This window comes from Pan troglodytes, chromosome 8 (assembly GCF_028858775.2).
Source record: "Pan troglodytes isolate AG18354 chromosome 8, NHGRI_mPanTro3-v2.0_pri, whole genome shotgun sequence".
Lineage (NCBI taxonomy): Eukaryota > Metazoa > Chordata > Mammalia > Primates > Hominidae > Pan > Pan troglodytes.
Window position 1 is genome coordinate 138,548,610 of NC_072406.2, and position 13,298 is coordinate 138,561,907.

A 13,298-nucleotide genomic window follows, 5' to 3' on the forward strand; every position below is an offset into this window, starting at 1 on the left:
GAACTCTATGCATCATCTGACAAAGAATTCAAAATAATTGTTTTAAGGAAGCTGATCCAACTATAAGAGAACACAGAAAAAAAATGACATCAGGAAAACAATATATGAATAAAATGAGAAGTTTAACAGAGAGATTGAAATAATTAAAAAGAACCAATTAGAAATTCTGAAACTGAAGGATATAATAAATGAAATTTAAAAAGAAATAAAAGGCATTAACAGACAAATTAAGCAGAAGAAAGAGCCTGTGAATTCAAAGACAGGTTATTTAAAAATATCTAGTCAAAGAAAAAAATTATGAAAATGAATGAAGAAAGCTTATGGGATTTATAGAACAGCATCAAAAGAGCTCACTTTTGCATTACAGAAGTTTAAGAAGGGCCAAGCAAAATACAGGGGTAGAGGCAGCAGCGGGAAAGGCCCTGGGAGCTCGCTGAGTCCCCAAGCAGGTCATTCCTGCCAAGCATCACAGGAATCCTTTGGGAGGGCAGCCAGAGGTGCAGGGAAAATGCCACAGGGAGAAGGAAACCTCCAGCTGAACTTTGTAACAATTTGAACCAGTTAAGAAGCCTCCTGGCAGGAATTCAGGGGAGGGCATGAATCTTGCATGCAGACTCCACAGGCAGGGGAAGAACTAAAGCACTTTTCTTTCACAGCTGGGCGGCGGGTAGCTTGGGGCAAGTTCTTAGCCCTGCTTGTCCACTGCCTGGAAACAGACTTGGTGCTATTACGGAGTGCAACCAGCCCTTTGGATTACGTGGGAGCTGGGTGAGGCCTGTGACTGCTGGCTTTCCCCCACTTCCCTGACAACCTGCATGACTCAGCAGAGGGAGCCATAATCCTCCTAGGTAAGTAACTCCATTGACCTGGGAACCTCATCCCCTATCCGCCACAGCAGCCGCAGCAAGACCTGCCAAAAAGAGCCTGAGCTCAGACATGCCCAGCTCTGCCCCTACCTGATGGTCCTTCCCTACCCACCCTGGTATCGAACACAAAGGGCATATACTCTTGGGAGTTCTAGAGCCCTGCCTACTGCCGGTTCCTCTGCATACTACCACAGCTGATGCTATCTAGAAAGTGCCACCTCCCAGCAGGAGGCCAACCAGCACAAAAATAGAGCATTAAACCACCAAAGCTAAGAACGCTCACAGAGTCCATTTCACTCCCCTGCCACCTTTACTGAAGCAGGTGCTGGTATCCATGGCTGAGAGACCCACAGACGGTTAACATCACAGGACTCTGTGCAGACAACCCCCAGTACCAGCCTGGAGCCTGGTAGACTTGCTGGGTGGCTGGACCCAGAAGAGAGATAACAATCACTACAGCTCAGCGCTCAGGAAGCCACATTCATAGGAAAAGGGGGAGAGTACTACATCAAGGGAACACCCTGTGGGACAGAAGAATCTGAACAACAGCCTTCAGCCCTAGACCTTCCCTCTGACAGAGCCTACCCACATGAAAAGGAACTCTGGTAATATGACAAAACATATTAGGCTCTTTAACATCCCCCAAAAATCACATTGGCTTACCAGCAATGGATCCAAACCAAGAATAAATACCTAATTTATCTGAAAAAGAATTCAGGAGGTTAGTTATTAAGCTAATCAAGGAGGCACCAGAGAAAGGTGGAGCCCAATGCAAGGAAACCCAAAAAATGATACAAGAAGTGAAGGGAGAAATATTCAGGGAAATAGAAAGCATAAAGAAAAAACAATCAGCACTTCAGGAAACTTTGGACACACTTATAGAAATGCAAAATGCTCTGGAAAGTCTCAGCAATAGAATTGAACAAGTAGAAGAAAGAAATTCAGAGCTCAAAGACAAGGCATTGAATTAACCCAACCCAACAAAGACAAAAAAATAAGAATAAAAAATATAAACAAAGCCTCCAAGAAGTCTGGTATTATGTTAAATAACTAAAACTAAGAATAATCAGCATTTCTGAGGAAGAAGAGAAATCTAAAAGTTTGGAAAACATATTGGGGGAATAATCGAGGAAAACTTCCCTGGCCTTGCTAGAGACCTAGACATCCAAGTGCAAGAAGCACAAAGAACTCCTGGGAAATTCATCTCAAAAAGATCATCGCCTAGGCACATTGTCATCAGGTTATCTGAAGTTAAGATGAAGGAAAGAATCTTAAGAGCTCCAAGACAAAAGCACCAGGTAATTTATAAAGGAAAATTTATCAGATTAATAGCAGATTTCTCAGCAGAAACTGTACAGCCTAGAAGGGATTGGGGCCCTATCTTCAGCCTCCTCAAATAAAACAATTATCAGCCAAGAATTTTGTATCAAGTGAAACTAAGTGTTATACATGAAGGAAAGATACAGTATTTTTCAGATAAACAAATGATGAGAGAATTTGCCACTACCAAGCCACCACTACAAGAACTCTAAAAGTGCTCTAAATCATGAAACAAATCCTGGAAACACATCAAAACAGAACCTCTTCAAAGCATAAATCTCACAGGACCTATACAACAAAAATACAATTTTAAAAGCAAAAACAAAAAACAAAAAAACAAGGTACATAGGCAATAAACAGCACAATGAATAAAATGGTACCTCCCATATCAATACTAATATTAAATGTAAATAGCCTAAATGCTCCACTTAAAAGATATAGAACTATAGAATGCATAAGAATTCACCAGCCAACCATCTGCTGCCTTCAAGAAACTCACCTAAGACATAAGGACTCACATAAACTTAAACTAAAGAGGTAGAAAAAGGCATTTCATGCAAATGGACACCAAAAGCAAGCAGGAGTAGCTATTCTTACATCAGACAAAACAAAATTTAAAGCAACAGCAGTTAAAAAAGACAAAGAGGGACATTACATGATGATAAAAGGCCTTATCCAATTTTAGGAAAATATCACAATCCTATACATATATACATCTAACACTGGAGCTCCCAAATTTACAAAACAATTACTAATAGACCTAAGAAATGAGACAGACAGCAACACAATAATAGTAGGGAACTTCAATATTCCATATATCTATCTATCTATCTATCTATCTATCTATCTATCTATCTATCTATCTATATCTGTTAAGTCCATTTGTTCCAAGGTATAGTTTAAATCCATTGTTTCTTTGTTGACTTTCTGTCTTGATGACCTGTCTAGTGCTGTCAATAGAATATTGAAGTTCCCTACTATTATTGTGTGTATATATATATATAGAGAGAGAGAGAGAGAGAGAGAGAGAGAGAGAGAACATTTCATCCAACAACCACAGAATACACATTCTATTTAACAGCACATGAAACTTTCTCCATGATAGACCATATGACAGGCTACAAAACAAACCTCAATAAATTTAAGACAATTGAAATTATATCAAGACTCTCTCAGACCACAGTGGAATAAAACTTGAAATCAACTCCGAAAGGAACCTTTAAAACCATGAAAATACATGGAAATTAAATTCCCTGCTCCTGAATGAGCATTGGCTCAAAAAACGAAATCAAGATGGAAATTAAAAAATTCATCAAACTAGCTCTCCCTCTCCCTCTCCCTCTCCCTCTCCCCCCTCTCCCTCTCCCCACGGTCTCCCTCTCCCTCTCTTTCCACGGTCTCCCGCTGATGCTGAGCCGAAGCTGGACTGTACTGCTGCCATCTCGGCTCACTGCAGCCTCCCTGCCTGATTCTCCTGCCTCAGCCTGCCGAGTGCCTGCGATTGCAGGCGCGCGCCACCACGCCTGACTGGTTTTCGTATTTTTTTGGTGGAGACGGGGTTTCGCTGTGTTGGCCGGGCTGGTCTCCAGCTCCTAACTGGGAGTGATCCGCCAGCCTTGGCCTCCCGAGGTGCCGGGATTGCAGACGGAGTCTGGTTCACTCAGTGCTCAATGGTGCCCAGGCTGGAGTGCAGTGGCGTGATCTCGGCTCGCTACAACCTCCACCTCCCAGCCGCCTGCCTTGGCCTCCCAAAGTGCCAAGATTGCAGCCTCTGCCCGGCCGCCACCCCGTCTGGGAAGTGAGGAGCGTCTCTGCCTGGCCGCCCATCGTCTGGGACGTGAGGAGCCCCTCTGCCTGGCTACCCAGTCTGGAAAGTGAGGAGCGTCTCTGCCTGGCCGCCATCCCATCTAGGAAGTGAGGAGCGTCTCTGCCCGGCCGCCCATCGTCTAAGATGTGGGGAGGGCCTCTGCCCCGCCGCCCCATCTGGGATGTGAGGAGCACCTCTACCCGGCCGTGACCCCGTCTGGGAGGTGAGGAGCGTCTCTGCCCAGCCGCCCCGTCTGAGAAGTGAGGAGACCCTCCGCCTGGCAACCGCCCCATATGAGAAGTGAGGAGCCCCTCCGCCCGGCAGCCACCGCATCTGGGAAGTGAGGAGCATCTCTGCCCGGCAGCCACCCCATCCGGGAGGGAGGTGGGGGTCAGCCCGCACCAGGCCAGCCGCCCCGTCCAGGAGGGAGGTGGGGGGGTCAGCCCCCTGCCCGGCCCGCCGCCCCGTCCGGGAGGGAGGTGGGGGGGTCAGCCCCCCGCCCGGCCAGCCGCCCCGTCCGGGAGGGAGGTGGTGGGGTCAGCCCCCCGCCCGGCCAGCCGCCCTGACCAGGAGGTGAGGGGCGCCTCTGCCCGGCCGCCCCTACTGGGAAGTGAGGAGCCCCTCTGCCCGGCCAGCTGCCCCTTCCGGGAGGGAGGTGGGGGAGTCAGCCCCCCGCCAGGCCAGCCGCCCCGTCTGGGAGGGAGGTGGGGGGGTCAGCACCCCGCCCGGCCAGCCGCCCCGTCCGGGAGGTGAGGGGCGCCTCTGCCCGGCCGCCCCTACTGGGAAGTGAGGAGCCCCTCTGCCCGGCCAGCTGCCCCGTCCGGGAGGGAGGTGGGGGGGTCAGCCCCCCGCCCGGCCAGCCGCCCCGTCCGGGAGGTGAGGGGCGCCTCTGCCCGGCCGCCCCTACTGGGAAGTGAGGAGCCCCTCTGCCCGGCCAGCCGCCCCGTCCGGGAAGGAGGTGGGGGAGTCAGCCCCACGCCCGGCCAGCCGCCCCATCCGGGAGGGAGGTGGGGGGGTCAGCCCCCCGCCCGGCCAGCCGCCCCGTCCGGGAGGGAGGTGGGGGGGTCAGCCCCCCGCCAGGCCAGCTGCCCCGTCCGGGAGGTGAGGGGCGCCTCTGCCCGGCTGCCCCTACTGGGAAGTGAGGAGCCCCTCTGCCCGGCCAGCCGCCCCATCCGGGAGGGAGGTGGGGGGGTCAGCCCACTGCCCGGCCAGCCGCCCCGTCCGGGAGGTGAGGGGCGCCTCTGCCCGGCCGCCCCTACTGGGAAGTGAGCAGCCCCTCTGCCCAGCCAGCCGCCCCGTCCGGGAAGGAGGTGGGGGGGTCAGCCCCCCGCCCGGCCAGCCGCCCCGTCCGGGAGGGAGGTGGGGGGGTCAGCCCCCCGCCCGGCCAGCCGCCCCGTCCGGGAGGGAGGTGGGGGGGTCAGCCCCCCGCCCGGCCAGCCGCCCTGACCGGGAGGTGAGGGGCGCCTCTGCCCGGCCGCCCCTACTGGGAAGTGAGGAGCCCCTCTGCCCGGCCAGCTGCCCCTTCCGGGAGGGAGGTGGGGGGGTCAGCCCCCCGCCAGGCCAGCCGCCCCGTCTGGGAGGGAGGTGGGGGGTCAGCCCCCCGCCCGGCCAGCCGCCCCGTCCGGGAGGTGAGGGGCGCCTCTGCCCAGCCGCCCCTACTGGGAAGTGAGGAGCCCCTCTGCCCGGCCAGCTGCCCCGTCCGGGAGGGAGGTGGGGGGGTCAGCCCCCCGCCCGGCCAGCCGCCCCGTCCGGGAGGGAGGTGGGGGGGTCAGCCCCCCGCCCAGCCAACCGCCCCATCTGGGAGGTGAGGGGCGCCTCTGCCTGGCCGCCCCTACTGGGAAGTGAGGAGCCCCTCTGCCCGGCCAGCCGCCCCGTCCGGGAGGGAGGTGGGGGGGTCAGCCCCCCGCCAGGCCAGCCGCCCCGTCCGGGAGGTGAGGGGCGCCTCTGCCCGGCCGCCCCTACTGGGAAGTGAGGAGCCCCTCTGCCTGGCCAGCCGCCCCATCCGGGAGGGAGGTGGGGGGGTCAGCCCACTGCCCGGCCAGCCGCCCCGTCCGGGAGGTGAGGGGCGCCTCTGCCCGGCCGCCCCTACTGGGAAGTGAGGAGCCCCTCTGCCCAGCCAGCCACCCCGTCCGGGAAGGAGGTGGGGGGGTCAGCCCCCTGCCCGGCCAGCCGCCCCGTCCGGGTGGGAGGTGGGGGGGTCAGCCCCCCGCCCGGCCAGCCGCCCCGTCCGGGAGGGAGATGGGGGGGTCAGCCCCCTGCCCGGCCAGCCGCCCCATCCGGGAGGTGAGGGTCGCCTCTGCCCGGCCGCCCCTACTGGGAAGTGAGGAGCCTCTCTGCCCGGCCAGCCGCCCGGTCCGGGAAGGAGGTGGGGGGGTCAGCCCCCCGCCCGGCCAGCCTCCCCGTCCGGGAGGGAGGTGGGGGGGTCAGCCCCCCGCCCGGCCAGCCGCCCTGTCCGGGAGGTGAGGGGCGCCTCTGCCCAGCCGCCCCTACTGGGAAGTGAGGAGCCCCTCTGCCCGGCCAGCTGCCCCGTCCGGGAGGGAGGTGGGGGAGTCAGCCCCCCGCCCGGCCAGCCGCCCCATCCGGGAGGGAGGTGGGGGGGTCAGCCCCCCGCCCGGCCAGCCGCCCCGTCCGGGATGGAGGTGGGGGGGTCAGCCCCCCGCCCGGCCAACCGCCCCATCTGGGAGGTGAGGGGCGCCTCTGCCTGGCCGCCCCTACTGGGAAGTGAGGAGCCCCTCTGCCCAGCCAGCCGCCCCATCCGGGAGGGAGGTGGGGGGGTCAGCCCCCCGCCAGGCCAGCCGCCCCGTCCGGGAGGTGAGGGGCGCCTCTGCCCGGCCGCCCCTACTGGGAAGTGAGGAGCCCCTCTGCCTGGCCAGCCGCCCCGTCCGGGAGGGAGGTGGGGGGGTCAGCCCACTGCCCGGCCAGCCGCCCCGTCCGGGAGGTGAGGGGCGCCTCTGCCCGGCCGCCCCTACTGGGAAGTGAGGAGCCCCTCTGCCCAGCCAGCCACCCCGTCCGGGAAGGAGGTGGGGGGGTCAGCCCCCTGCCCGGCCAGCCGCCCCGTCCGGGTGGGTGGTGGGGGGGTCAGCCCCCCGCCCGGCCAGCCGCCCCATCCGGGAGGTGAGGGTCGCCTCTGCCCGGCCGCCCCTACTGGGAAGTGAGGAGCCTCTCTGCCCGGCCAGTCGCCCGGTCCGGGAAGGAGGTGGGGGGGTCAGCCCCCCGCCCGGCCAGCTGCCCTGTCCGGGAGGGAGGTGGGGGGGTCAGCCCCCCGCCCAGCCAGCCTCCCCGTCCAGGAGAGAGGTGGGGGGGTCAGCCCCCCGCCCGGCCAGCCGCCCCGTCCGGGAGGTGAGGGGCGCCTCTGCCCGGCCGCCCCTACTGGGAAGTGAGGAGCCCCTCTGCCCAGCCACCACCCCGTCTGGGAGGTGTACCCAACAGCTCATTGAGAACGGGCCATGATGACAATGGCGGTTTTGTGGAATAGAAAGGGGGGAAAGGCGGGGAAAGGATTGAGAAATCGGATGGTTGCCATGTCTGTGTAGAAAGAGGTAGACATGGGAGACTTTTCATTTTGTTCTGTACTAAGAGAAATTCTTCTGCCTTGTGATCCTGTTGATCGGTGACCCTACCCCCAACCCTGTGCTCTCTGAAACATGTGCTGTGTCCACTCAGGGTTAAATGGATTAAGGGTGGTGCAAGATGTGCTTTGTTAAACAGATGCTTGAAGAGTCATCACCACTCCCTAATCTCAAGTACCCAGGGACACAAACACTGCGGAAGGCCGCAGGGTCCTCTGCATAGGAAAACCAGAGACCTTTGTTCACTTGTTTATCTGCTGACCCTCCCTCCACTATTGTCCTATGACCCTGCCAAATCCCCCTCTGTGAGAAACACCCAAGAATGATCAATTAAAAAAAAAAAAAAAAATTCATCAAACTAAATTACAGTAGTGTCATAACCTATCAAAACCTCTGGGATACAGCAAAGACAGTGTTAAGAGGAAAGTTCATAGCCCTAAATGCCCACATCAAAAAGACTGAAAGAGCACAAACTGACATTCTAACGTCACACACCTCAAGGAACTAGAGAACCAAGAACAAATCAAACCCCAACCCAGCAGAAGGAAATAACCAAGATCAAAGCAGAACTAAATGAGATTGAAACACACACATACACAAATACAAAAGATAAATGAAACAAAAAGCTGGTTTTTTAAAAGATAAATAAAATTGATAGACCATTAGCAAGACTAATCAAGAAAAGAGGAGAGAAAATCCAAATAACCTCAATAAGAAATGAAATGGGAGATATTACAACTGATACCACAGAAATACAAAAGATCATTCAAGGCTACAATGAACACCTTTACGTGTATAAACTAGAAAACACAGAAGAGATGGATAAATTCCTGGAAAAATACAACCCTCTTGGCTTAAATCAGGAAGAATTAGATACCCTGAACAGACCAATAACAAGCAGCAAGATTGAAACGGTAATTTAAAAATTACCAACAAAAAAAGCCCAGGACCAGACGGATTCACAGATGAATTCTAGAGCAGAATTCTACTAGACATTCAAAGAAGAATTGATATCAATCCTATTGACACTATTCCAGAAGATGGAGAAAGAGGAAACGCTCCCTAATTCATGAAGCCAGCATCACCTTACTACGAAAACCAGGAAAGGACATAACCAAAACAGAAAACTACAGACTGATATCCCTGATGAATACAGATGCTAAAATTATTAGCAAAATACTAGCTAACCAAATCCAACAACATATCAAAAAGATAAGCCACTATGATCATGTGAGTTTCACAACAGGGATGCAGGGATGGTTTAACATACACAAGTCAATAAATTTAATACACCACCTAAACAGAATTAAAAACAAATGTCATATGATCATCTCAATAGAAGCAGAAAAAGCTTTTGGCAAAATCCAGCATCACTTTATGATTAAATCTCTCAGCAAAATCAGCATACAAGGGACATAACTCAATGTAATAAAAGCCACATATGAAAACCCACAGCCAACAAAATACTGAATGGGGAAAAGTTGAAAGCATTCCCTCTGAGAAATGGAAAAGAGAAGGATGCCCACGCTCACCACTCCTCTTCAACATAGTACTGGAAGTCCTAGCCAGAGCAATCAGACAAGAGAAAGAAATAAAGGACATCCAAATCAGTAAACAGGAGGTCAAACTGTCACTGTTTGCTGATGATAAGATCATTTACCTCAAAAACCCTAAAGATCCCTCCATAAAGCTCCTGAAATTGATAAAAGAATTCATCAAAGTTTCCAGATACAAGATTAATGTACACAAATCAGTAGTTCTCCTATACAACAAGAGCGACCAAGCAGAGAATCAAATCAGGAGCTCAACCCCTTTTACAATAGCTGCAAAAGAAGTAAAATACTTAGTAATATACCTAACAAACGAGATGAAAGACCTCTACAAGGAAAACTACAAACACTGCTGAAAGAAATCATAGATGACACAAACAAATGGAAATACATCCCATGCTCATGGATGGGTAAAATCAATATTGTGAAAATGACCACACTGCCAAAAGCAATCTACAAATTCAATGTAATCTCTATCAAAATACCACCATCATTCTTCACAGAATTAGAAAAAACAATTCTAAAATCCATGTGAAATCAAAAAAGAGCCCACATAGCCAAACCAAGACTAAGCAAAACAAATAAATCTGGAGGCATCACACTACCTGATTTCAAGCTATACTATAAGGCCATAGTCACCAAAACAGCATGGTACTGGTATAAAAATAGGCACATAGACCAATGGAACAGAATAGAGAACCCAAAAATAAGCTCAAATACTTACAGCCAACTGATCTTTGACAAAGCAAACAAAAACATAAAGTGGGGAAAGGATGCCTTTTTCAACAAATGGTGCTGGGATAATTGGCTAGCAACATGTAGAATGAAACTAGATCCTCATCTCTCACCTTAGACAAAAATCAACTCAAGATGGATTAAGGACTTAAATCTAAGACCTGAAACTGTAAATATTCTAGAAGATAACACTGGAAAAACCCTTCTAGACATTGGCTTAGGCAAGGATTTCATGACCAAGAACCCAAAAGCAAACACAATAAAAACAAAGACAAATAGTTGGGACTTAATTAAACTAAAGAGCTTTTGCATGACAAAAGGAACAGTCAGCAGAGTAAATAGACAAAACACAGAGTGGGAGAAAATCTTCACAATCTATACATCTGACAAAGGACAAATATCCAGAATCTACAATGAACTCAAATCAGCAAGTAAAAAACAAACAATCCCATCAAAAAGTGGGCTAAAGACATGATAGACAATTCTCAAAAGAAGATATACAAATGGCCAACAAACATATGAAAAAATGCTCAACATCACTAATGACCAGGGAAATGCAAATAAAAACCACAATGTGATACCACCTTACTTCTGCAAGAATGGCCATAATAAAAAAATCAAAAAACAGTAGATGTTGGCGTGGATGCAGTGATCAAGGAACACTTCTACACTGCTGGTAGGAATGTAAACCAGTACAGCCCCTATGAAAAACAGTGTAGAGATTCCTTAAAGATCTGAAAGTAGAACTATCGTTTGATTCAGCAATACCACCACTGGGTATTTACCCAGAGGAAAAGAAGTCATTATACAAAAAAGATACTTGCACATGCATGTTTATAGCAGCACAATTTGCAATTGCAAAATCATGGAACCAACCCAAATGCCCATCAATTAATGAGTAGATAAAGAAACTGTGGTGTATATATATATATACAATGGAATACTACTCAGCCATAAAAAGGAATGAATTAACAGCATTTGCAGTGACCTGGATGAGATTGGAGACTAATATTGTAACTGAAGTAACTTAGGAATGGAAAACCATGTGAGAGCTAAGCTATGAGGATGCAAAGCCATAAGAATTAAACAATGGGCTTTGGGGTCTCAGGGGGAAGAATGGGAGGGGGTCAAGGGGTGAAAGACTACAAATAGGGTACAGCATATACTGCTCGAGTGATGGGTACATCAAAATCTCACAAATCACCGCTAAAGTATGTACTCATGTAAGCAAACACCACTTGTACTCCAATAACCTGTGGAAAAATAAAATCTTTTTTTAAAAAGAAGTTTAAGAAGGAAAAGAGAAAGGGACAGAAAGCTTATTTAAAAATGTACCAAAAAGCTTTCCAAATCTGGGGAAGATATAAATGTCCAGATACAGGAACTCAAAGGTTTCTAATCATATTCAACCCAAAGAAGACTACACCAAGACATATCATAATCAAACTGTCACAAATCAAAGACAAAGAGAGAATCTTAAAAGCAGCAAAAGAAATTAAGATCCTCATATTCAAGGAATCCTCCATCAGGCTATCAGCTGATTTCTCAGCAGAAAGTTTTCAGGCCTGAAAAGAGTGGGATGATATATTCAAAGTGCTGGGGGGAAAAAAATCTGTCAACCAAAAATTCCTTACCTAACAAAGCTGCCCTTTGGAAATGAGAGATAAAGGCTTTGTCAAAAAAACCAAAAGCTAAGGGGTTCACCACCATTAACCTGCTTTACAAGAAATTCTGAAGAAGTTTTTCATGCTAAAGTGAAAGGATACTAATTACTAACATCAAAACATACAAAAATATAAAACTTACTTGTAAAAGTAAGTACATAGTCAAATTCAGAATACTCTAATAGTGTAATGGTCAGATAAAAATCACTTATATCTCTAGTAGAAAGGTTAAGTGACAAAACTATTTAAAACACCTACAGCTACAATAATTTGTTAAGAAAAAAATATATAAAAATATGTAAACTGTAAAATCAAAAACATAAAATGTGAGGAGAGGAAGTAAAAGTACAGAATTTTGTGTAAAATCAAAATTAAGTTGTTATCAGCTTAAAATAGCCTATTATAATTACAAGATGTTTTATGTATGCCTAATAGTAACCACAGTGTAAAAACCTATAGTGGATACACAGCAGACAAAGAGAAATAAACCAAAGCATACTACTACATCAAACCATCAAATCATAAAGGAAGACATCGAGAAAGGAAGAAATGAACAAAGGATCTAAAAAACACACCAGAAAACAACAAAATGGCAGCAGTAATATCTTACCTATTAATAATTACCTTGACTGCAAATAGATTAAATTCTCCAATCAAAAAAGCATATATACTGAGTAGCTCAATGGGTTAAAAAAAAAAAAGACCTAATAATAATATGCTTCCTACAGGAGACTCACTTTAGCTTTAAGGACATAAATAGACAAAAAGTGAAGGGATAGAAAGGATATTTCCGATAAAAGAAAACCTAAAGAGAGCAGAGGTAGCTATAGTTATATCAGACAAAATAGACTTTAAGTCCAAAACTGTAAAAAGAGACAGAGTCATAATATAATGATAAAGGGGTCAATTCATCAAGTGGATATAACAATTACAAACATATATATACATCTAATATCAGAACACTTAAATATATAAAGCAAATAATAGATCTGAAGGGAGAGAGAGATAACAATACAATAGTAGTGGAAGGCTTCAGTATCTCACTTTCAGCAATGAATAGATCATCTTGAAGGAAATCAACAAGAAAACATTGGACTTAAACTATACATCCAAGCAAGTGGCGTTCACAGATATACACAGAGCATTCCATCTAACAGCAACAGAATAAATATTCTTCTCAAGTGTACATAGAACATTCTTCAGAATAGATCATATGTTAGGCCAAAAAATAAGTCTTAATAAATTTAGATGATAGAAATCATATCAAGTATCTTTTCGTTGTTGTTGTTGTTTTTGTTTTGAGACAGAGTCTTGCTCTGTTTCCAGGTTGGAGTGGAGTGTAGTGGTGCAATCTTGGCTCAGTGCAACCTCCACCTCCGGGGTTCAAGTGACTCTCCTGCCTCAGCCTCCCAAGCAGCTGGGACTACAGGAGCCTGCCACCATGCCTGGCTCTTTTTTTTTTTTTTTTTTTTTTTTAGTAGAGACGGGGTTTCACTATGTTGGCCAGGATGGTATCGATCTCTTGACCCTATGATCCCCCTGCCTCAGCCTCCCAAAATGCTAGGATTACAGGCCTGAGCCACCGCACCCGGCCGCATATCAAGTATCTTTTCTCATCACAATGGTATGAAACTACAGTAACAGGAGGAATTTTTGAAAATTCATAGATATGTGAAAATTATACAACATGCTCCTGAACAACCAATGGGTCAAGGAAGAAATCAAAAAAAGAAATTTAAAAATATCTCAAGATAAACAAAAATGGAAACACAATATGCTAAAACATA

At 48.8% G+C, this 13,298-nt stretch overlaps 1 protein-coding gene across 7 annotated transcripts in view; it reads right to left on the minus strand.

Annotated features, from left to right (window-relative positions):
- The window catches only part of C10H10orf90 (chromosome 10 C10orf90 homolog), a 260,276-nt gene that overhangs the window by 24,353 nt on the left and 222,625 nt on the right, over nucleotides 1-13,298 (minus strand). The gene's annotated exons all lie outside the window — the stretch shown is intronic.